Below are 24,551 nucleotides of genomic sequence, written 5' to 3'. Positions count from 1 at the left end.
ATTAACAGACATGAAAAGCCAAAAAAACAATAACATAATTATAGTGGGGGACCTCAACACCACTCTATCACAAATAGACAGATCATCTAGGAAAAACATTAACAATGAAATTCTAGAACTCAACCAAGCTATTGAAGAAATGGACTTAATAGAGGTTTATAGAGTGTTCCACCCCACAAAATCAGAATACACATTCCTTTCAGCTGCACACGGGTCATTCTCCAAAATAGATCACATGCTAGCTCATAGGGCAAATCTAAATAAATGTAAAAAAATTCAAGTTATCCCCTATATATTATCAGACCACAGTGCAAAAAAATTGGAGATCAATAACATAAGAAACCACAAAACACCCACAAACACATGGAAATTGAATATCACCCTCCTGAACAACCAGTAGGTCACAGAGGAAATTAAAGAAGAAACTAGACAGTTTCTACAAGTAAATGATAATGCCAACGTACAGGAATCTGATGAAAGCAGTTTTATGCGGGAAATTCATAGCAGTGAATCCCCATATTAGGACAACGCAGAGAACTCAGTTAAATAACCTAATGCAGAACCTCAAGCTCCTAGAAAAAGAAGAGCATAACAAACACAAATCTCATACAAGAAAGGAAATTATAAAGATCCAAGCACAAATCAATGCAATGGAGACTAAGAGAATGAAACCAAAAAATCAATGAATCAAAGAGCTGGCTTTTTAAAAGAATGAATAAAATCGATAAACCTTTCACCAACCTTATCAAAAAAAGGAATAAAAGGCTCCAATCCATGAAATTAAGAATGAAAAAGGTGTAGCCACAACAGATCCAGCAGAAATACAGAGGATGATCAATACCTACTTTGAGAACCTGTACTCTAATAAAATGGAAAACACAGAAGAAATGCACAGATTCCTAGATACATACAAATTGCCAAAGTTAAATGAAGAAGATATAGAAATTCTAAACACCCCAATTACAATGAAAGAAATTCAAAATGTAATAAAAAATTTACCAACAAAGAAAAGCCCAGGTCCTGATGGGTTCACTGCTGAATTCTACAAGACATTTAAAGAAGAACTATCACCATTACTCTTTAAATTCATCAAGGAAATTGAAAGTGAAGCAAGGCTTCCAAGTTCATTCCTGGAAGCAAGTGTTACTTTGATTCCAAAACTAGGGAAAGACCCAACCCAAAAAGAAAACTAAAGACCAATCTCCCTAATGAACATAGATGCAAAAATCCTCAACAAGATACTGGCAAACAGAATACAGAGGGTCATCAAGAAGATCATACACCCTTGCCAAGTCAGATTTATTCCAGGATGCAAGGATGGTTCAACATCCGTAAATCAATAAATGTCATACACTATATTAACAGAGTCAAGGACAAAAACCATATGATCATCTCAATAGATGCAGAAAAGGCACTTGACAAAATCCAGCGCCCATTCATGATAAAACTGCTACAGAAAATTGGAGTAGAAGTTCTTTATCTCAACCTGATTAAGGCTATCTATGAAAAACCAACAGCCAACATCATACTAAATGGTCAAAAACTGAAAACTTTCATGCTAAAATCAGGAACAAGACATGGATGCCCACTATCACCACTCCTGTTCAATATTGTTCTGAAAACATTAGCCATAGCAATTAGACAAGAGTAAGAAATAAAAGGAATAAAGATAGGAAAGGAAGAAGTGAAACTGTCATTATTTGCTGATGATATGATACTTTACATAGAAGACCCAAAAAATTCAGTCAAACATCTTCTAGACCTAATTGACAGATTCAGTAGAACAGCTGGATATAAGGTCACCAGTCAAAATACAATAGCCTTTTTATACGCAAATAGCATACCCATTGAGAGAGAAATTCGGGAAATAATTCCTTTTAAAATAGCATCTAAACAAATGAAATATCTAGGAATCAACCTAACAAAGGAAGCAAAAGACCTCTACACTGAAAACTACAGCACTCTGAAGAAGGAGATCAAAGAGGATATAAGAAAATGGAAAGATATCTCTTGTTCCTGGGTAGGAAGAATCAATATAGTGAAAATGGCCATACTTCCAAAACTACTATATAGATTTAATGCAATATCAATTAAAATTCCAACAATATACTTCACAGAACTAGAGAAAACAATCTAAAACTTCATTTGGAAGCAGAAGAATCCTAGAATAGCAAAAGCAATTCTAGGCAACAGAGACATGACTGGGGGTATCACAATCCCCAACTTGAAACTATACTACAAAGCTACTGTGATAAAAACACCATGGTACTTGCAAAGAAACAGACCCAAAGATCAGTGGAATAGATTAGAAACAACTCCAGACAGACTCAGCCACCTCATCTCTGACAAAGGAGCCAATCGCCCTCATTGGAGAAAAGATAGCCTGTTCAATAAATGGTGTTGGAAAAACTGGATTTCAACCTTCCAAAGATTAAAACTAGACACATACCTATCACCGTGCACTAAACTAAGATAGAAGTAGATTAAAGAGCTAAATATCAAGACAGAAACAGTAAACTTGCTGGAAGATAAGTTAGGTAGAACTCTCAATGACCTTGGCATAGGAAAACACTTTATGAACAAAATTTCAGTAGCACTGGATCTAACACAAAGAATCAACAACTGGGATCTCATCGTATTAAAAAGCTTCTGTACTGCAAGAGAAATTACCAACAGAGCTAAGAGACAACCTACAATATGGGAAGAAATTTTTAGGAGTTGTACGTCAGACAAAGGTCTACTATCTAGAATATATAAAGAATTGAAAAAAAATCAGACTCCCCAAATTCAAAGACCCAATTCAAAAATGAGCATCCAAAATGAACAGACATTTCTCAAAGAAGTAAAAACAGCAGATAAATATATGAAAAAATGTTCAACATCACTTTTCATTCGAGAGATGCAGATGAAAACAACACTGAGATTCCACCTCACCCCACAAAGCATGGCTGCTATCAAGAAATCAACAAATAACAAATGCTGGCAGGGATGTGGAGAGAAAGGAACCCTTCTCCATTGTTGGTAGGAGTGCCGACCGGTGTGACCACTGTGGAAATCAGTGTGGAGATACCACAAAGAATTAGGGCTAGAGGTCCCATTTGACCCAGCTATTCCCCTACTGGGTATCTTCCCCAAAGAATTAAAAGAATAATACCACAGCGATATATATGCACCTATGTTTATAGCTGCACAGTTTGTAATAGCTAAGGTTTGGAAACAGCCCAAGTGCCCGTCAACTGGAAACTGGATAAAGAAGATGTGGTTTTTTTATAAAATAGAGTACTACTCAGCCATAAAGAACGAGAAACTAGAGTCATTTATAGATAAATGGATGTATATTGAAGCCATACTTGTAAGTGAAATAAATAGGACACACATGTAAATACTGAATAGTATCTCTAGTGTGAGAAACTGAAAATGTAAATAAGGATGAGAATGATTAAAATGAATAATTGATAATTTGAAATAGGAAAAGGTCCAAAGGGGTAGGGGTGGTAGGAGGAGAAGGGGAAAGGGAAGAAAGGAAAGGAAGAATTATGAGAAAGAAAAACAATGGAAACAAAGTCTATGTAAATAGGGAAGGGTGGTGGGAGTGAAGAGCGCATAGGTAATGGAAAAAATAAGAATTAAAATACATCATGTTCAGGTACAAACACCTAATGATAAATGTAAATGCCTTGTATACCTGAAATGTACCAATTAACATATAAATTTTTAAAAAGTAAAAAAAATATATATTATCTTCTTGGCTCTTAAAAGAGATTGAATATACATTAATATAAGTAATACTTGTCTAAGTATTTAATACAACTTAAGAACCATATTCTACATATTTCCCACTTTCTTTCAGCTCCGTAGAAAAATTATACATCTGTAATTATATCAGAAAGAATTCACCAAGTACCTTCAGCCTAAAATTCCCTTTTTCCCCCCTCCTTGTATTTCTGTAGCAACAGCAGATTTAGCACAAGTCTCTAGGATATTAAGATCCACCAAAATTATACTCCGTCCCCTTTCTCATTTCTTTGGGAGGAAGGTTAAGAGTGAGGCTCCAGAAAAATATGCTCAGTGGTATTTATTCATACAAATGGTGATTGATAGGACTGGTATTCAAACACAGGCCTTTTGATCTCAGAATTTATTCTATATCTTAATAAGTTCTTTCTTTGTCAGTTTGTTCTGTTGTATTCTGCAATTCAATCCAACTTAATTCAGCAAATATTTATTAATTTAAAATTCTATAGGAACTCACCGCTCTCTGTCCTGGGGTTGGTAAACATTCTTGTCCTAATTACTAAGAATTCTCACTCTTTGGCTGGTTACCTTTCCCATTGACAGAAGAAGGTCTGTAAGATAAATCCTCTCCTTTGTGTAATACTATGAACTAGTGAACATCTTCTTTAAGCATTCTCTTTCATGCTTAGTATTCAGTGGTAAATAAAACCAATATTCCCTTCCCTCATGGGGCTTAAAATACATTTGTCCTTAAATGTGTACTCTTTTTCTCCAACAAATTAAAAATTCCTAGAGCAGGAGCTGAGTCATGACTCTCTTTGAATGACGCAACAGACTGAATTCAATAAGTAATTAATTTTTGGTATGGATGACAAATGTTCTCAGTTACTCAAGGTAAAAACCATGTCTTCTCTGCTGCTTGCCAAGCCTTTCTCTGAACCCTAGCAGCTGATTCTTGTAGAATAAGACTTCATAAGCCTAAGGACAAGAATAGGTCAAGCCAATCCCTTGTCTATGTTACCTGGACAGTCACACAGGGCCCTACACTGGCCCCTTGCTTAATTTAATGTTCTGCAGTTATCATCTTGAAATTCTTAATAATTTTTTAACAATGAGCCCCATAACTTATGTAGCCATTCTGAAAACATGTTTGGGAATGGCACCTAACATAACTTTAATGCCAACACGGCAAGTTTGTCAATAGGGTAGTCTTTACTATCTCTTTAGTGCTGCACAAATACAGAAAAGCAATAGGGACAGTTTGAAAGCAATCTCCATTTGTGAAATTATTTGTTACTGTGGTGCCTAGCAGGGTGGCATGTTCTTGACACAAAAGAAATAACGATGGTCCCAAGATAATAATACCATGTTTGCTCACCTAGCCTACTGGTGTCTTTAGATTCAGTATGAGCTATTTCCTCAAGTGAGAACCCTGGACCAGCAACGGGAGCATCACTGTAAACTCGCTAGATAGGTAAATCCTTGGGCTCCACCCAACTTACTGAATCAGAAACTATGAAGATGGCCAGGTATCTGTGTCCTAACAAGCCCTTATGTCTTATTTACTTTTCTCACTGCTGAGATAAGATACCCAACACTCAAATTTAAGGAAGGACGGGCTTATTTTGGCTCACAGCTTGTAGAGATTTCTGTCCATAGTCAGCTGGCTCAAGGCAAGATGGCATGACAGAGGAGCACCAAAGAGGAGAAACGGTCCATGGCAAAGCAAGGCAGGCAAAAGGCAACAAAGCAGCAAGGCAGCAAGGCAGGCAAAAGGCAGAAACAGCAGCAAGCCTTCTTTCTGTCCCTTTTATTCCATCCAGGATATCCTCCCTTTGGGTGAATAGCACTCACACCCAGGTTGGGGCACTCTTAATCCCAGCATTACATCCTTAATCCCAACACCACACACCCTAGATCTGGCCACCTCCAAAACGCCCCACCATTGAGTGCATGAGGCTTTGGCAGGACATCTAGATACGAACCATAACACCATAGTTGTGTGTACTGAAAATTGGCAACCTCTGGGTTATGGCACAGTCATCCCTCTGAGAGCAGAATCTAGGTCTCTATATTACTCTCTACCTTCTATTCTTTCCCATTCTAATATAGATTAGTTAATATAGCCCCACTGAAAGATAATTGGAAGGTCTTTGGGCTTAGGGAACTTCTCTTTAATGGGTTTGTAAGAATAGAGCAGAACTAATTTTTTTCTTGGGCATTGGATTTATCTTTCTTTTTGAAGTCAGGTCAGTAATGTAGAAGGCTTTGGTGGCTAAAGCTTGACATCCTAGTAAAATATACAAATCTTTTAATTGTTCCCTTGCACATACACACTTTGAAGATAGTACATAGATCCTTTTGATGAAAGTAACTTTTGATAATAAGGTTCCATGCACACACTTTACAGAGGAGAAAATTAAGAATCAGACCTCCCCCTCTCTCCCCACAACCTTCATAAAAGAGAAAAGTTTATTAAGGTAAAAGACAAAACCACCTTATTGATAGATGGGTACCCATCATGACCAGGCAGTTAGTTATGGATATTTGGGAAGCAGCCACCATATCCAGAAACTCTATTAATTGCTTCATCTATGGGCAATTCATTCATTTCTTCCCATTCTTCTATTGGTTGGCTTGATTCTGAACACATACATACTTCTTTTTAAAGAGTCAGCCTTCATGGTCTCCTCTATTTTCTAATTCCCCATTTTTCCTCTTCAGATGGTGATCTCTTCTGAGGAAGATGAGGCTGTAAATGGATTGTGGAGTTAGGAGGAAGATGAATCCTGCTTGGAGGTGATCAGCAATGCTCACTTCCAAGCCGCCTATCTCCACACTTGGTTCTTATTTGCAACACCAAAAGCATTTCATGCTTATTATCATCTCTTCTCAATTTTTAATCCACAAGTTGGCTTGGTTTGTTTTTAGTAAGTGGTTACAACAGAATCTACCTTTTCAGTGTGATGATGTTTCAAACCCAGCTATTGGCATCTTGTGGATTTAGACCGATAAGGCTGTTACAGAAGGTTAACACCATGAAAGATATAAAAACTAAAATTCGTGACTTTCTCATACCTAGATACAACAAAAATGCTATTCCAATGCATGTATTTGAAAAAATATTGATCATGTTTAAAGAAAGTTGAGTGATAGCTTTATCTTTGTATAGTAGTCCCCACTTCCATTTTTCATCCCTAATTTTGATTTTACAAATTCCTAGATCTCATGCAACCTAGTTTGGGGACATAAAGTCAATAGAACGCTCCATTATTGCTCAATTTCTATTTCTCAGTATTTTGCAATTGGTATCACTTTATTTTTTGAAAGCCAGTAATTCTTTGTGAGGTATTTTGTCACTGCCCTTGCCAAGAAAGTAGAGTTAAGACTTTCATCTTCTTTTAAGATGAGAAAGTCAAGAGTCTGTTACTTCCAAATTAAATAAATTGTAAAGTCACACATTTTTAAGAAGATATGTAACTTACAGTTAAATTTTAATAGGATTTTCCAGGTTCCTTTATAATGCTTTTTTAAACTTCCCATTGCCTAGTATTAAACACACATAACCATTCAGATATTGGGTAGGGATATTTTAGTCCTAGTGCTGGGCAAGGATACTTTAATTTTAGCATGTTAAACTCTTTAATGTTGGGTAAGTGTCACAGGTTTGGGCCAGCATGGCACAGTTTGCAACCACCTTAACTCTTCCTTTAAATTAAAGGCCAACTTGAATTGGTAGAAATGTTTACTTTTTCTTCTAAAATAAATGTAATAGATGTTTCTAAGTTCATCTACCTTCAGAGAAACAACCTTCCCATGAATAACCAATAACAGTCTAAACCCTCTTCCTGTATTATTTTAAAAATTAAGTCCCTTCACAAGTATTCTTAAGAAGGCTTAAAACATGCTTGTATGCTTCTAAGACCTGTCCTATAATAGGCCTTACTATACCCTGTAGTTCTGATTTCACTGTCCAGCTCTAAGCTGCTTGGGGTCAGAGTCCTTTTCTTCTACCTCTTCACTATTATATCCTCAACACCTAGAATAGACTCTGCTATATGGTAGCTGCTAGATTAATCAATCTCTTGGATAATGGATTGAAGGAATGAATGAATGTCTAAATGAATGATTAGAAACACATCTGTCATGATCCATCCTTAAAATTCAAAATTTAGACTTGTACAAGTTAGAGAAAAGTAAGCAAATCATAAGAATGTAAATCTAAATTTCTATATTTCTAGGAAATACCTCTAAATCAATATTACTTTTCAGTTGTGATATGTTCATCAAATTTATGAATTGTACTTCCCAATTACCATTGCAAGAACTTGTAAAGATGGAGGGGTTTTCTTCACTGTTTATGAATTACTATGTGAAATATTGCTCACAGTTGATCTTCTAATAAATTTTTCTCATAGACAAAAAAATTTTCTTTTCCCAATAGGAATTCAATAGAGTTATGTAGTAACTTTACAAATGCTCAATACAATGTTTATATTTTTGCTCCTTTTGGTAATTTAAATTAATGGTTAACAAAAATCACAAAGAAATTATTTTTTTACATCTGTCATTATATCTGTCATTAAATCTGTGATTTATTTCAAAATCACAGATCAGCAAATTTGAAAACAAAAGAGTGTAGTGTAACTATTAATGATTACACTTTGTGAAAAATTCCTGTCAATGCTATCAATAAATTCCCCTACAGTACTCTTGAATCTTTGAATGAAATGTTTCCATTAAACTTGCCTTCTACATTTAACTATTGACATTTCAGGCATTTTTTTTCTCTGGGTTATATACATATTTTCAAAATTGCTTTTCCTTTCATTATCCTCCACAGCTCTTAGGGCAATTTGAATCCCAATAAGAAATGGGATTCCCCTTTTGGCAAGGGCTCAGATTCTAGGTGCTGGTGCTCATAGGCTTTGCTCTCTTTCACACTATTTTGTGTCTTTCAGGAAAATCATAACCTTTGCCTATCTCATATCAATGGCTAAAATAAAATCATGCTGAGTCAGCTAACAAATACTATTATTTATCAAGGAAAGAAACAAATTTTCAATAAGTCACTGAAAAAGTATGTTAAAATACCTTCTCAAACAGTACAATGTCTTCTTATATTCTCCCAGGCTCAATTTTAGTTGTTTTTTTTTAACTATCCCTCCTTGGTGTCTTACTTGTTATACACACAATACTTTCCTATATATTGTCTTATTTGTCTGCAATATAATTCTACATAGAGGGTGCTTTTACTTAAAGCACTTACTCTTTACTTGAGCCTGCTAATGTACAATAAGTGCATAAAACCAGGAAAAAACTTGACATATCTGCCTTTTTACTGCATCTGTCTCCTTGGCTACCTTAAACTTTGGGTTAGATTCCTGCTCAACTACATGTTAATCATATAAGGAGCATGTGTCTAAAGCTGGTAATCCTCACCTTTCAAGGCTGATGTCATAATCATAACCAGATTGTCAACCACCAACTTTTACAATGCCCTGTTCCAGACCACCAGAACAGCACAGAGAAGTCTCCGGTCATTGACCTAAACTTGAAGGAGGTACCAGTCCTTGTCCTGACTAAATCCATTTTGCTTTTTCTGAGTTGTCCTTCTTGGAGTCATTCTCTCCAGCAATCACTTTGGACCCCATCAACAATTTTGATCGATAAACATCTTATGACAAGAGTCTGAATTATCCCACACAGACACACCAGGCAGCAGCTACTCTCTTATCCCTGACAAGAGGCAATAGGCCAGTCCTGAGGTAATGATCAACCAAACCATGCCCTGACCAAGACTGCCAGTTATACAATCCCCGACCCCTTCTCTGCTCCTTCCTTATATAACCTGAAAGCTATTGTTGGTATCTCAGAGATAGACTTTCAGTCACTAGGCTGCTGTTTTTCTCCCTGGTGTTGGTACCCTGTGAATAAATTCCTTTTCTATTTCACCACCATATTTTTCCATTTGATAATTTGGAGTGACCAGCCAGACCTGGTCACTGGGACCTCTGAGAGACACATCTGTGGACTAGGACTCAGTAATAAAAATAACAAACCATAATAAGGACACCCTCACTTGGAACATGCTTATCCCACTGTTCTTGACTTCTGAAGCAGTTTCAGAAATCCATTTTCATGTCTTTCTGAAGTGCAACCAACAATACAGTGAATGTTGCTACTGGGGGCCATACAACAGAAAGGCATGCTCATAAAAAAAATTATGGTGCTATTTCCTGTGCAATCAGTTTTGCTCATGAGGTCTTTGCCTAATCCATATGCAAAAGTTCTACCTATTCTCTTCCAGAAGATTTAGTGTTTCTGTTTTAATATTTAGATCTTTGATCCATTTCGATTTTAGTTTAGGGCATGCTGAAAAACATGGGTCTAGTTTTAGTCTTCAGCATGTAAAAAGCCAGATTTTTCCAATACCACTTATTAAAGAGCTATTTTTCTTCCAATGAATGTGTTTAGCTCCTTTGTCAAAGATAAGGTGGATGAGTGAGTTTGGAGTTGTTGATGCATCTTCTAATCTATTCCATTCATCCTCAGGTCTGCTTTTTTGCCAGTACTCTGCTGTTTTTATCACAGTAGCTTTGTACTATAATTTCAAGTCAGGGATTGTGATGCCCCCTGCCTTGCTTTTGTTGCCTAGAATTGTTTTTCCTATTCTAGGTCTCTTCTGGTTCCAAATGAATTTTAAGAATGTTTCTCTAATTCTGTGAGGTATACTAACGGTATTTTGATTAGGATTGCATTAAATCTATGTAACAATGTTGGGAGTATGGTCATTTTCACTATTTTGTTTCTTTCTCCCCAAGAGCAAGGGATAACTTTCCATTTTATCATATCCCCTTCCATCTCCTTTCTCATAGTACTGTAATTTTGAATGTAAAGATCTTTTACTTCCTTTATTAGATTGATTCCTAAGTATTTCATTTTTTTCCATATTATTGTGAAAGATGTTGCCCTAATCTCTTTCTTAGTGAGTGTACTATTTGTGTACCAGAATGCTATTGATTTTTGAGTGTTAACTTTGTATCCATCTATGCCACTGAATTTGGTAATTAAATCTAGAAGTCTTTTGGTGGAGCTTTTGGGGACTTCTATATAGAGTATCATGTCACCTGCAAATAATGATAATTGAATGTCTTCCTTTCCTATCCTTACTCCTTTTATTTCTTTCCCTTATCTAATTACTCTGGCTAATGCATTTAGAACTATTGAATAATAATTATGACAATAGACATCCTTGTTTTGTTCCTGGTTTTAGAGTAAAGCTTTACATTTTTGCCCATTTAGTATTATGTTGGCTGCTGCTGTGTCATAGATGACTTTTATCAGATTGAGATAAAGACCATCTTTTCCAATTTTCTGTAGGGTTCTTATCATGAATGGGTGTTGGACTTTGTCAAACACTTTTTCTGTGTCTATTGAGATGATCATGTGAACTTTTTCCTTGGCTCTGTTAGTACGGTGTATTACATTTTTTGATTTGCATGTGTTGAACCATCCCTGTATCCCTGGGATTAATTGTTCTTGGTCATGGTGGATGATCTTTTTTTTTCTTAAATTCTTTTATTGGTACATTTTAGGTATACAACATGTTTGCATGTATCATTGGGAGGTTGTACCTGTACATGATGTATTTTGGTTCTAATTTTTTCCCCATTCCTTCTGATCCCTCCCCCCGCCCCAGCCCTTCCCTATTTACAAAGACTCTGTTTCAATTTTTTCCTTTTCTCATAAGTTTTCCTTTCCCTTATTTCCTTTCCCCTTCCCCACACACTTCTCCTACCCCTTTGGACCTTTTCTTCCTATTTCAAATTATCAATTATTCATTTTAATCATTTTCATCCTTATTTACATTTTCAGTTTCTCACACTAGAGATACTATTTGGTATTTACACATGTGTGTCCTATTTATTTCACTTAAGAGTATGGCCTCAATATGCATCCATTTAGCTATAAATGACTCTAGTTTCTCATTCTTTTTGGCTGAGTAGTACTCTATTTTATAAAAAACCACATCTTCTTTATCCAGTTTCCAGTTGATGGGCACTTGGGCTGTTTCCAAACCTTAGCTATTACAAACTGTGCCGCTATAAACATAGGTGCACATATATCCCTGTGGTATGATTCTTTTAATTCTTTGGGGAAGATACCCAGTAGGGGAATAGCTGGGTCAAATGGGACCTCTGGTCCTAGTTCTTTGAGGTATCTCCATACTGATTTCCACAGTGCTTGCACCAGTCTGCACTCCCACCAACAAAGGAGAAGGGTTTCTTTCTCTCCACACCCCCACCAGCATTTAATATTGGTTGATTTCTTGATAGCAGTCATTCTTCCTGGGGTGAAGTGGAATCTCAGTGTTGTTTTCATTTGCATCTCTCAAATGACTAGTGATGTTGAACATTTTTTCATATATTTATTTGCTGCTTTTACTTCTTTGTCCAAGAAATGTCTGTTCATTTCAGATGCCCATTTTTGAATTGGGTCTTTGAATTTGGGGGGGTCTGATTTTTTTCAATTCTTTATATATTCTAGATAGTAGTCCTTTGTCTGAGGTATAGCTGCTAAAAGTTTTTTGCCATATTATAGGTTGTCTCTTAGCTCTGTTAATGGTTTCTTTTGCAGTGAAGAAGCTTTTTAATAAGGTGAGATCCCAGTTGTTGATTCTTTGTGCTAGTTCCCATGCTACTGAGGTTTTCCTCAGAAAGTCTTTTCCCATGTCAATGTCTTCAACAGTTCTACCTAACTTATCTTTCAGCAAGTTTAGTGTTTCCATTTTAATATTTAGATATTTAATCCACTTTGTTAATAGTTTAGTGCATGGTGATGGATATGGGTCTAGTTTTAATTTTTGGCAGGTTGAAATCCAGTTTTTCCAACACCATTTATTAAAGAGGCTATCTTTCCCCCAATGAGGGTGGTTGGCTCCTTTTTCAAAGATGAGGTGGCTAAGTATGTCTGAAGTTGTTTCTGCATCTTCTAATCTATTCCACTGATCCTTGGGTCTGTTTCTTTGCCATTACCATGCTGTTTTATCACAGTAGCTTTGTAGTATAGTTTCAAGTTGGGGATTGTGATACTCCCTGCCATGACTGGGTTGCCTAGAATTGCTTTTGCTATTTTAGGTCTCTTCTTGTTCCAAATGAATTTTTGGATTGTTTTCTCAAGGTCCGTGAAGTGCACTACTGGGATTTCAATTGAGATTCCATTGAATATATATAGCAGTTTTGGAAATATGGCCATTTTCACTATATTGGTTCTTCCTATCCAAGAACAAGGGATGTCTTTCCATTTTCTTATATCTTCTTCGATCTCTTTTTTCAGAGTGTTGTTGTTTTCAGTGTAGAGGTCTTTTGCTTCCTTTGTTAGACTGATTCCTAGATATTTCATTTTTTTGGATGCTATTGTAAAAGGAATTGTTTCCCTAATTTCTCCCTCAGTGAATCTGTTATTTGTGTATAAGAAGGTTATTGTTTTTTGAGTGTTGACCTTGTATCCAGCTAGGCTACTGAATCTGTCAATTAAGTCTAGAAGTCTTTTGGCCAAGTTTTTTGGGTCTTCTATGTAAAGTATCATATCATTAGAAAATAATGACAGTTTCACTTCTTCCTTTCCTACCTTTATTCCTTTTATTTCTTTCTCTTGTCAAATTGCTGTGGCTAATATTTTCAGAACAATATTGAACAGGAGTGGTGATAGTGGGCATCCATGTCTTGTTTCTGATTTTAGCTTGAAAGTTTTCAATTTTTGACCATTTAGTATGATGTTGGCTGTTGGTTTTTCATAGATAGCCTTAATCAGGTTGAGATAAAGACCTTCTATTCCAATTTTCTGTAGGGTTTTTATCAGGAATGGCTGTTGGATTTTGTCAAATGCCTTTTCTGCATCTATTGAGATGATCACATGGTTTTTGTCCTTGGCTCTGTTAATATAGTATATTACATTTATTGATTTATGTGTGTTGAACCAGGTGGATGGCTTATTGAGGATTTGCTGCACTCTGTTTACTAGTATCTTACTGAGGATTTTTGCATCTATATTCATTAGGAAGATTGCCCTATAGTTCTGTTTTTTAATAAAAAGTTTTTCACAGCAAAAAAAAATCACCAACAGAGTGAAAAGACAACCCAAAGAGTGGAAAAATATTATAGTCAACTAGTCCTCAGACAAAGGGCTAATATTGAGAATATACAAAGAATTTTTAAAAATCAGACCTTCTAAATTTAAAGATTCAACCCAAAAATGGGCATCTGAAATGAACAGACACTTCTCAGACGAAGAAGTACAAACAGCAAATAAATATATGAAAAAATATTCAACATCACTGGTCATTCAAGAGATGCAAATGAAAACAATGCTGAGATTCCACTTCACTTCAGAAAGAATGGCTGCAGAGGACCGGGGATTTAGCTCAGTGGTTTCGCCGCCTGCTGAAAAAGTGCAAGGACCCGAGTTTGATCCCCGGTACCAAAAAACAAAAAAAGAAAAGAAAAAAAAGAATGGCTGCTATCAAGAAATCAACTAACAACAAATGCTGGTGGGGCTTTTGGGGGAAAGGAACCCTTCTCCACTGTTGGCAGGAGTACAGACTGGTGCAACGACTGTGGAAATCAATGCTGTGATTCCTCAAAAAATTACGATTAGAGGTTTCATTTGACCCAGCTAACCCCTTCTGGGTATCTTCCCAAAAGAATTAAAAGTATCATACCACACAGTGATATATGCACATCCATGTTTATAGCAGCACAGTTTGTAATAGCTGAATCTTGGAAACAATGCAAATGTGCATCAACAGATGAATGGATAGAAAACATATGGGGTTTTTTTACACAATGGAGTACTACTACTACTCAGCCATAAAGGATACATTTGAGACATTTATAGCTAAATGGTTGCACCTGGAGATTATACACTTAAGTGAAATAAGTCAGACACACGTGTAAATATCACATTGCCTCTCTGGTATGAGAAACTGAAATAAGGACCAAAATATATATTAGATAATGTGAAATAGGAAGAAATTATTTAAAAGCAAAGGGGAACTGGGGAGAGGGGGAAGGAAGTAAGGAAAAAGAAAAAAATAAGAAAAGAAGGACAAATTGGAAACAAAGCTTTTGTAAATAAGGAGGGGAAGAGGGGTTGAAGGGGCAATTGAGAAAAAGAGGAATCAAGATATATCATGTACAGGTACAAATTATCTATGATGAATGTGATCATTATGTAATATCTAAGTTATACCAATAAAATTAATAAAAAATAAAAATAAAACATTATGGTTTATCCTCACCCATCTTATTCACCAGATCTGACACTGTAAAACTTCTGGTTCATCTCCACAGTCAAAGTGACCATGAAAGGTAAATGTTTTGAATCAATTCAGAACATCAAAGCAGCCACAACCATATAACTAAAGATACTCATGAAGTAGACTTCCTGAACTGCTTCAGAAAGTGATAAGAATGAAGAGATAACTGTTTAAATTGGGAGAGTGGAGGTTATTTTGAGGATTAATGGCAATGTGTCTTTTACTGTAATCATTTTTTTATTTAAACACTCAACATATTTTTTGTCACAATGCATATAGTACAAATCTACAATAATCAAAGCAATATGGGACTGGGGATTGTAGCTCAGTGGTAGAGTGCTTGCTGAGCATGTGTGAGGCCCTGGGTTTAATCATCAGAGAGAGAGAGAGGCAGAGAGAGGGAGGGGGGCAGAGAGAGAGGGAGAGGCAGAGAGGCAGAGAGAGTGAGAGAGGCAGAGAGAGGTGAGGAAAGAAACAGAGAGAGACAGAGAGAGAGAGAGAGAGAGGGGAGGGGAGGGAACCAAGAGATGGGGGAAGGGGGAGGCAGAAAAGGGAACACGGATGAAGAAAAGGAATGAAAATGTATTATGTACATGTACCAACTTCTCACAAGGAATATAAACATTATGTACTACACACATGTACATGTACTACACACATGTACTAATAAACTAACATAAAAATAAATAAACATTGAAGCAAAAAAATAGTGCTGGGAAAGCTGATATCCACATATAAAATATAAAATAAAATGAAGTTGGGCCTTTATCTTACACCATATATAAAATTTAATTCAAAATAGATTAAAGACCTAAATGTAAGAACTGAAACTATAAAGGGAAAACTTCATGGCATTGGATTGGCCATGATTTCTTGGATATAACACCAAAAACAAAAATAAACAAATGATACAATGTCAAACCCAAAATCTTTTGTACATCAGAACATACAATCAATAGAGTGAAATGGCAACCTAAACAATGGCAGAAAATACTTGTAAATTACACACCTGATGGGGATTAATATCCAAAATATATATAGGACTCATACAATTTAACCACAAAAAAAGTCAAATAACCAGATTTTAAAATGGGTAAAGGACTCAAATAGACATTTTTCCAAAAAAGATATACAGAAAACCAATAAATACATCAATGATTTAAATGATGCTTAATATCAACAATCATCAGAGAAGTGCCAAGCAACAAGATATCACCCCACTCATGTTAGGATGATTATTATTTTAAAAATCCAGAAAAATTCAAATGCTGATGAGTATGTGAAATTAACTGAGCACTTGTACCATGTTGGGCATATTGTAAAATGGTGCAACCACTGTATAAAATAAAACAGTATGGAAGTTTCTCAAAAACTGAAAATAGAACTACAATATGCAATCCCATGTCTGAGTATGCATCTAAAGGAATTTAAAGTGAAATCTCCAAAAGATATTTTTACACCTATTTTCATACCAGCACTATTTACAAGAGCAAAGAGATAAAAACAATTCACATGTTCACAGAAGAGTGAATAAATATAATATACATATTATTCAACCATATAAAGGAAGAAAAATGTGTCAATGGTGCGACGTGGATAAACACTGGGGACATTATGCAAAGTAAAATAGACCAGGTACAAAAAGACAAATACTGCATGCTTCCACTTCTTAGAGGAATCTAAGGCAGTCAAATTTATAGAAGCAAAGTAGAATGATGTTTAGCAGGGACTTGTGAAATGGAAAAGAGAGAAGTTATTACTGGGTATAGAATTTCAGGTCTGCAAGATAAAAAAGTTATAGAATTTTTCAGTGCGGGTAAGCCCTCTTCCCAGAGGCAGCTGCTGCTGACCTGATATCCCAAAAGAGGAAATAGCTGGCTAAGCTCAGCCTTGGTACTGAACATTAAAACATTCAGGCCCTGATCCCAGGCTCCTAGGGCAGAGAAGCTCAGCTGGTCCCAGCACCCAGAAGGAAGTGCCCCGGCTCCATCCCAGGCTCCTAAGGCAGAGAAGCTGAGCTGGTCCCAGCACCTGGAAGGAAGCTCCCCCGCTGCCATCCCAAGCTCCTAGGGCAGAGAAGGTGAGCCACATGGGCAGCAGAAGCACCCCCTCCGATGGAAATGAGAAGACATGTAAACAAGTCTCAAAAACAGACTTCTGGATCGCCTACAGCAACCGCAAAGGGAAACAAGATGGAACACTCTGATACTCAACCACCTGGACTCTCTGAACTGGCAACAAAAGAGGATCTGGGAAAAATGAAATCAGAAATAATTACTCAGATAATAGCAAAGATTTTGCTCATGGTGCAAGACATGATTAATAAATTTAGAGAGGACACAGATAAAAAAAATAGAGGATCTGAGGAACATGATGGAATCCCAATATAGGAAACAAATGGAATCCATAAAACAGATACAAACAGATTTCCAAGAGATTAAAAACTCCATTGAAAGTCTGCACAGCAGAATGAACCAATGTGAGGACAGAATTTCACATATAGAACATAAGATTGCAATTAGTGAGGAGGAAAAGAAAAATTGCTTTAAAATTGTAAGGAAACATGAGAAATCAATCCAGCAGCTGCTAGACAATGCAAAGAAGAATAACATAAGACTGATTGGAGTCAATGAAGAAAGAGAAGAGAGTGCACATGACATAAAAAAACTGTTCACAGAAGGGATGGCAGAAAACTTCCCAAGGAGGGGAAAAGAACTTGACATACAGATAAGTGAGGCATATAGGACTCCAGCTAGCCTTAATCAAAAAAAATCTACACATAGGCATATAATAGTTAGGATTCCAGAAATCCAACAGAAGAACAAAATTCTACAAGCAGTGAGAGAAAAGAAACAAATCACATACAAAAGAAAGCCCATCAGAATCACAGCAGACTTCTCAATGCAAACCCTCAAGGCAAGAAGAGCTTGGAGTGATGTACTTCAAGCCCTAAAGGAAAACAGCCTCCAACCCAGATTGATGTACCCTGCAAAATTATCTTTCAAAATTGTTGGAGAAATAAGATACTTTCATGATAAAGAGCACCTCAGGAACTTCATGAATACCAAACCAGCACTCCAAAAAATTTTAGACAATGTCCTAGGAAAAGACAATGAGGATCACAACCCCAGGAAACCCAGCAGAATGAATCCATTGGGTGTGACAAATTAAACACAAAGGGGGAGAATCCAACAAAAAAGAAAAAGTCATGACAAGGCTTTGAAAACCTTTAACTTCATCTCCCTAATGAGTGTATAATTCAATCTTATCTTTGTACTGATTAGTATGTTTCTGATTCTAGAGTTGCACAGCATTCGTTGTGCTATACCGGCTATTTATGATCTTCTTATGTCTGCATTTTAATTGGGTTGTCTATTAATGTGCTCTAAGAATTCTTTATGTATTCTGGTCATAGGTTATATGTATTGTAAATATGGCCTGTTTAAGAATGACTTTTTATTTTAATGATGTCATTTCAAGTTCTAAATTTTGATGGAATTTCATTTATCAATTTTTTTCTTTTATACATCATGTTTTTTGTATCCTAGGTAGTTCTTGCCTACCTTGAATTCATAAATATTTTCCCTTATAATTTCTTCTTAAAGTTTTATACTTTTAGGCTTTCTTATTTAGGTTCATAGATCCCTTCAAGTTATTTTCATGTATGGAAAAAAAGGGTTGAGGTTAATTTTTTATATATGGATACCAGGTGTTCTAGTGCCGTTTGCTGAAAACACTATCTCTTCCTCGGCTCTTGAATTGAGTTTATATTCTATAAAATGTTAATGTTAAATAATCTTTCAAAACTCAGTGGACCATATATGTGTGGTTCTATTTCTAGATTCTCTGTTTTATTCAAATGATCTATATGTCTTTCCTTACACCAACACTGCCTTGATTACTGTAGCTTTAGAAGAAGTCTTAAAATTAGGTACTAAATGTCTTCCAACACTGTTTTTGTTTTTGTTTTTGTTTTTAACTTTTCTAGGTCCTTTGTACTCCTACATAACTTTTAAATTTCAATATCCAATTCTTCATTTATAGCAAGTGTACACAGACCTGAAATTTTATATATACCTTGTGTTTTCTAATCCTGCTAAATTCAAGTACAAGTTCTAGGGGCTCCTAGAGATTTCTTAGTATTTTCTCTGTAGATGATCATTTCATCTACATATAAAGATTTTGCTTCTGCCATGCCAGTCCTATCCTAGTTGTATCATTTTATTGCCAGATTATTTTGGTGGGGCCTAGGTTTCAAAGTTTAATGGACAGATAAAGAGTAAGCATATCTGCCCTTGTTCCCCACCTTAAGGAGAAATCATTGTATCTTCTCCATTCACATAAGCCATTCTCGCTGAAAGTATGGAGTACATGTCTTTAATCTGTTGAGAAGTTTCTGTTGTACTTCTAGTCTCCTGATAGCTTTTACCATGAACAGCTGTAGAATTTAGTCCAATATTTTTTCTCCAACTAGTGACAGGATCATATGGCTTTTTCCTTTCCTCTGTTAAAATGATTACTTTTGGGGGTGGATCTTCCAATGCTGAACCAACACTTCCATCCCTATAACAAAACCACTTTCTACATCCTGCCAGATCTGACTTCTTATAGTTTGTTTTGTTAAACAAATTTCTATCTATGTTCATACTTTTTTCTTCTATTATCTTTATCCAGTTTTAGGATTAGCACAATGTTGAGTTCCTAAAATGAGGGGAGAAGTGTTCCTTCTTTTTTCTGCTTTAATAGTTTGATATAATTTATTAGTTAAAATATATATGAGCCTACTGTTGTCATATAGGTAGGTTTTCAAGCTAGGAATATACTTTCTTTAATAGGTGCTATTCAAATTTTATATTTCCTCCAGAGTTAGTTTCATTAATTTGTCTTCCAAGGTACTTCTTAGAAGTTGTCAAATTTATTTCAAAAAAGATTTTTGTAATATGCTTTCTATATCCTTTTAAATTCTGTAAAATCTGTGGTAATGTCTCCTAGATCTTAATATTGTAATTTTCAAAATGTATAACTGATATTGTGTAACAGGAAGAAAAGGTCTAAAAGAGCAGGGGAATTGTGAGGGTTAGGAGAAGGGAAAAAAGAGAAAGGAAAAAATATGAGAAGAGGAAAGTAAATGGAAACAAAATCTTTGCAAATAGAGAAGGGTGGAGGGGGTGAATGGAGGGCAAACGAAGGGGAAAAAAAAATAAGAACCAAGATACTCATGTAAAGGTACAAGATCCCAATGATGAATGTAACTGTATTTTATACAGAAAATGTACCAATAAACTTAATGGGGGAAAAAAAAAGTTATAGAAACACCTTTCACCACAATGTAAAGATACATAATAATTCTAAACTGTATACTTAAAATGGTTCAGATGATAGTTTTTATTTACATTTTATATAAATATTTTTAGATTTTTTAATTTATATTTTTACCACAGTTAAAAAACTGATAATGAAATATGTTCATAGATTGCTACCAATCTGATAGATGGGAAATTGTGTCTCTTCTCCAATCACTAGTGAAAATTTTTATATACATATTGACCATTTACCATCTTTCTCTGTATTTCCTGTCCACAGCCTTTGCCCATTTTTCTTTTAGTTGTGTATTTTTCCTTATTCATATATAAAATTTTTTAAATACAATCTGGAAATTAAACATTTATCTGTTAAAGGTTTTTCAAATATTTTCTCCCAATATTTCTTTGGCCTTTTGACTTTGATGAATTTTTTATATAAAAATTTCATTTTTATTTAGTCTTATGTATTATTTTCCTTATGATTAGTTTATTTTGTGTCTTAAGAAAATATTTTCTACGCTTAGATAAAAGTATGTTCTGCTTTCTCTGCTTATGATATTAAGTAGTTTTTTTGCATATTTGTGTCTTTAATGAATCTGGAATTTATTTTTACTTTTGTGAATGTCAGAGTTAAGGATCTGATTATTGGTAGTACACATTGCTCTTCATATTTAACTTGTTTTCCAATTTGCTATATTTTCTTATTAGTTCTGACAGTTTGTTCATAGATTAGCTGAGGTTTTCTAGATGAGTGATCAAATCAGAGTCTACCAGGCTGCAATCAAGGTATCAGCTAAGCTGTATTCTCATTTGGAGGTTTAACTGGGGTTAAGAATCTGTTTCCAGTGTCACTCAGGGTTTTCATAGATTTCATTTCCTCATGATGGTAAGACTCAGGGCACAGCTTCTTGCTGGCTATCAGAAGGAGGCCACCCTATGCCCCTAGAGGTTGCCTGAAGTTCTCAGGGACTGTCCTCCATTCCTTGCCAAATGGACATTTCCCAACATGGTCACTCACTCCATTGAGCCAGGAGCTAGAATCTCTAGACAGAGTCTGCTGGTAACACAGTATTGTATAGTATAACATAATCACATATTTTCACTTCTACCTTATTCTATATATTAGAAACACTTCTCAGGGCCTGCTCATGCTCCATGGAAAGAATTTACACAGCACAGAGGAAAGGGATTTGGGCTGCCATACCACCACTCCCAGCACAGAGGAGGTGAGCCGCATAGGTGCCAACAGCACACACACAACCGTGCCCACCCACAAACCCCACCCCCATTGAAATGAGAAGACACATAAACAAGTCTCAAAACCAGATTTCCAGATCACCTACAGCAATGGAAAATGAGATGGAACACTCTGATACTCAACAACCTGGACTGCCTGAACTGGCAACAAAAGAGGATCTGGAAAAAATGAAATCAGAAGTAATTTCTCAGATAACAGCAGAGATTGTGCCCATAGTGCAAGACATGATTAATAAATCTAGAAAGGAACTAAAGAACATGATGGAATCTCAACATAGGAAACAAATGGAATCCATAAAACAGATGCAAACAGATTTCCAAGAGATTAAAAATTCCATTGAAAGTGTACACAGCAGAATGAGCCAATGTGAGGACAGAATTTCAGATATAGAAGATAAGATTGCAATTAGTGAGGAGGAAAAGAAAAATTGCTTTAAAATTGTAAGGGACCACAAGAAATCAATCCAGCAGCTGGAGACGATACAAAGAAGAATAACATAAGACTGATTGGAGTCAATAAAGAAACAGGAGAGAGTGCAGATGACATAAAAACTGTTCACAGAAGTAATGGCAGAAAACTTCCCAAGCACAAGGAAAGACCTTGTCATACAGAAAAGGGAGAAATATAGGACTCCAACTAGGCTTGATCAAAAAAAATCTAAACGAAGGCACCTAATTGTTAAGGTTCCAGAAAGCCAACAGAAGAACAAAGTACCACAAGCAGTTAGAGAAAAGAAACAAATCACATACAAAGGAAAGCCCATCAGAATCACAGCAGACTTCTCAATGCAAACCCTCAAGGCAAGAAGAGCTTGGAGTGATATATTCCAAGCCCTAAAGGAAAACAGCTTCCAACCCAGATTGATGTACTCTGCAAAAGTATCTTTCAAAATGGATGGAGAAATAAGATACTTTCATGATAAAGAGCACCCTAGGAACTTCATGAATACTAAACCAGCACTCCAAAAAATTTTAGACAATTTCCTACAAAAAGACAATGAGGATCACAACCCCAGGAAGCAGAGCAGAATGAGTCCACCAGGCATGACAAGAAATTAAATGTAAGGGCAGGGATTTAGCTCACTGGTTCCACTGCCTGCCTTGCAAGTACAAGGACCCAAGTTCAATCCCTGGCACCAAAAAAAAAAAAAAAAAAAAAAAAAAAAAAAAAAAAAAAAAAAGAATTTAAATGTACAGGGGGAGAATACAACAAAAAGAAAAAGTCATGACAATGATAACTCAACAAGTATCAGTTATAACCATCAATGTTAATGGTCTCAATTCAACAATCAAAAGAAAAAGACTGGCACAATGGGTCAGGAAGCAAAATCCAACAATATGCTGCATACAAGAAACACATTTAATTCGAGATGAAACTCATAGACTGAAAGTTAAAGGGTGGAAAACAATACTCCATGTGACAGGAACCCAAAAAAAAACCAGGAGTAGCTGTCCTCTTTGCAGATCAAGTGGATTTCAAACCAACACTGATTAAGAGAGACAAAGAAGGACACTACATCCTTATAAAGGGAACAATCCAACTGGAAGAGATGACAATCATAAATGTTTATGCACCAAATGCTAGTGCACCCAACTATATAAAACAAACACTAACAGACATGAAAAGTCATATATGCACTAATACAATTGTAGTGGGGGACCTCAACACCCCACTGTCACAAATAGATAGATCAACTAGACTAAAAATAAGTAATGAAATACTAGAACTCAATCTAACTCTTGGAGAAATGAACTTAACAGATGTTTACTGAGTGTTCCACACCGCAAAATCAGGATACACATTCTTTTCAGCTGCACATAGGTTGTTCTTCAAAATCTATCATATACTCACTCATAGGCCATGTTTAAGTAAATGCAAAGGAATTGAAGTTATTCCTGGTATATTATTAGAACATAGTGTGATGAAATAGGAAATCAATAGCAAAAGAAACTGCAAATATTTCATAAACACATGGAAATTGAACAGCACACCTATAAATAACTGATGGGCCACAGAGGAAATTAAAGAAGAAATCAGACAGTTCCTTCAATTAAATGACAATGAAAATACAACATATCAGAATCTATGGGACACAATGAAAGCAGTCTTATGAGGGAAATTCATAGCAGAAAATACTCATATTAGGAAAACAGAGCAAGCCCAATTAAATAACCTGATGCTGAACCTCAAGCTTCTAGAAAAAGAAGAGCAGGACAAACCCAAAGATCATACAAGGGAGGAAATTATAAAGATCAGAGGAGAAATCAATTCAATGGAGATGAAGAGAACAATACAAAATATCAATGAAGCCAAGAGTTGGTTCTTCAAAAGAATCAACAAAATTGACAAACCCTTAGCCAACCTTATCAGAAAAAGGAAAGGAAAGGCCCAAATCCATGCAATTAGGAATGAAAAGGGTGAAATTACAACAGACCCAGCAGAAATCCAGAGGATCATCAATACCTACTTCCAAAAGCTATATGCCAATAAGACAGAAAATACTGAAGAAAGGGAGAGATTCCTAGATACATATGAATTACCAAAGTTGAATGAAGATTACCTAAAAATTCTAAATGACCCAATATGAAACAATGAAATTGAAAATATAATTAAAGACTTACCAACTCAGAAAAGCTCAGGTCCTGAGGGCTTCACTACTGAATTCTACAAGACATTTAGAGAAGAACTATTGCCACTACTGTATAAACTCTTCAATGAAATTGAAAGGAAAGCAATACTCCTGAATTCATTGCTAGAAGCAAGCATCACTTTGATCCCCAAAGCAGAGAAAGACCCAACCGAAAAAGAGAACCTAGGTCAATCTCACTAATGAACATAGATCCAAAAATCCTTAATAAGATACTGGAAATAGAATGCAAAAGATCATTAAGAAGATCATACACTCTGATCAAGTGGAATTCATCACAGGGATGCA

This window comes from Heterocephalus glaber, unplaced genomic scaffold, assembly GCF_053883595.1.
Source record: "Heterocephalus glaber isolate CG9 unplaced genomic scaffold, H.glaber_assembly_v1.0 deba00001538, whole genome shotgun sequence".
Taxonomy (NCBI): domain Eukaryota; kingdom Metazoa; phylum Chordata; class Mammalia; order Rodentia; family Bathyergidae; genus Heterocephalus; species Heterocephalus glaber.
Note: the sequence above shows the minus strand (reverse complement) of the source record.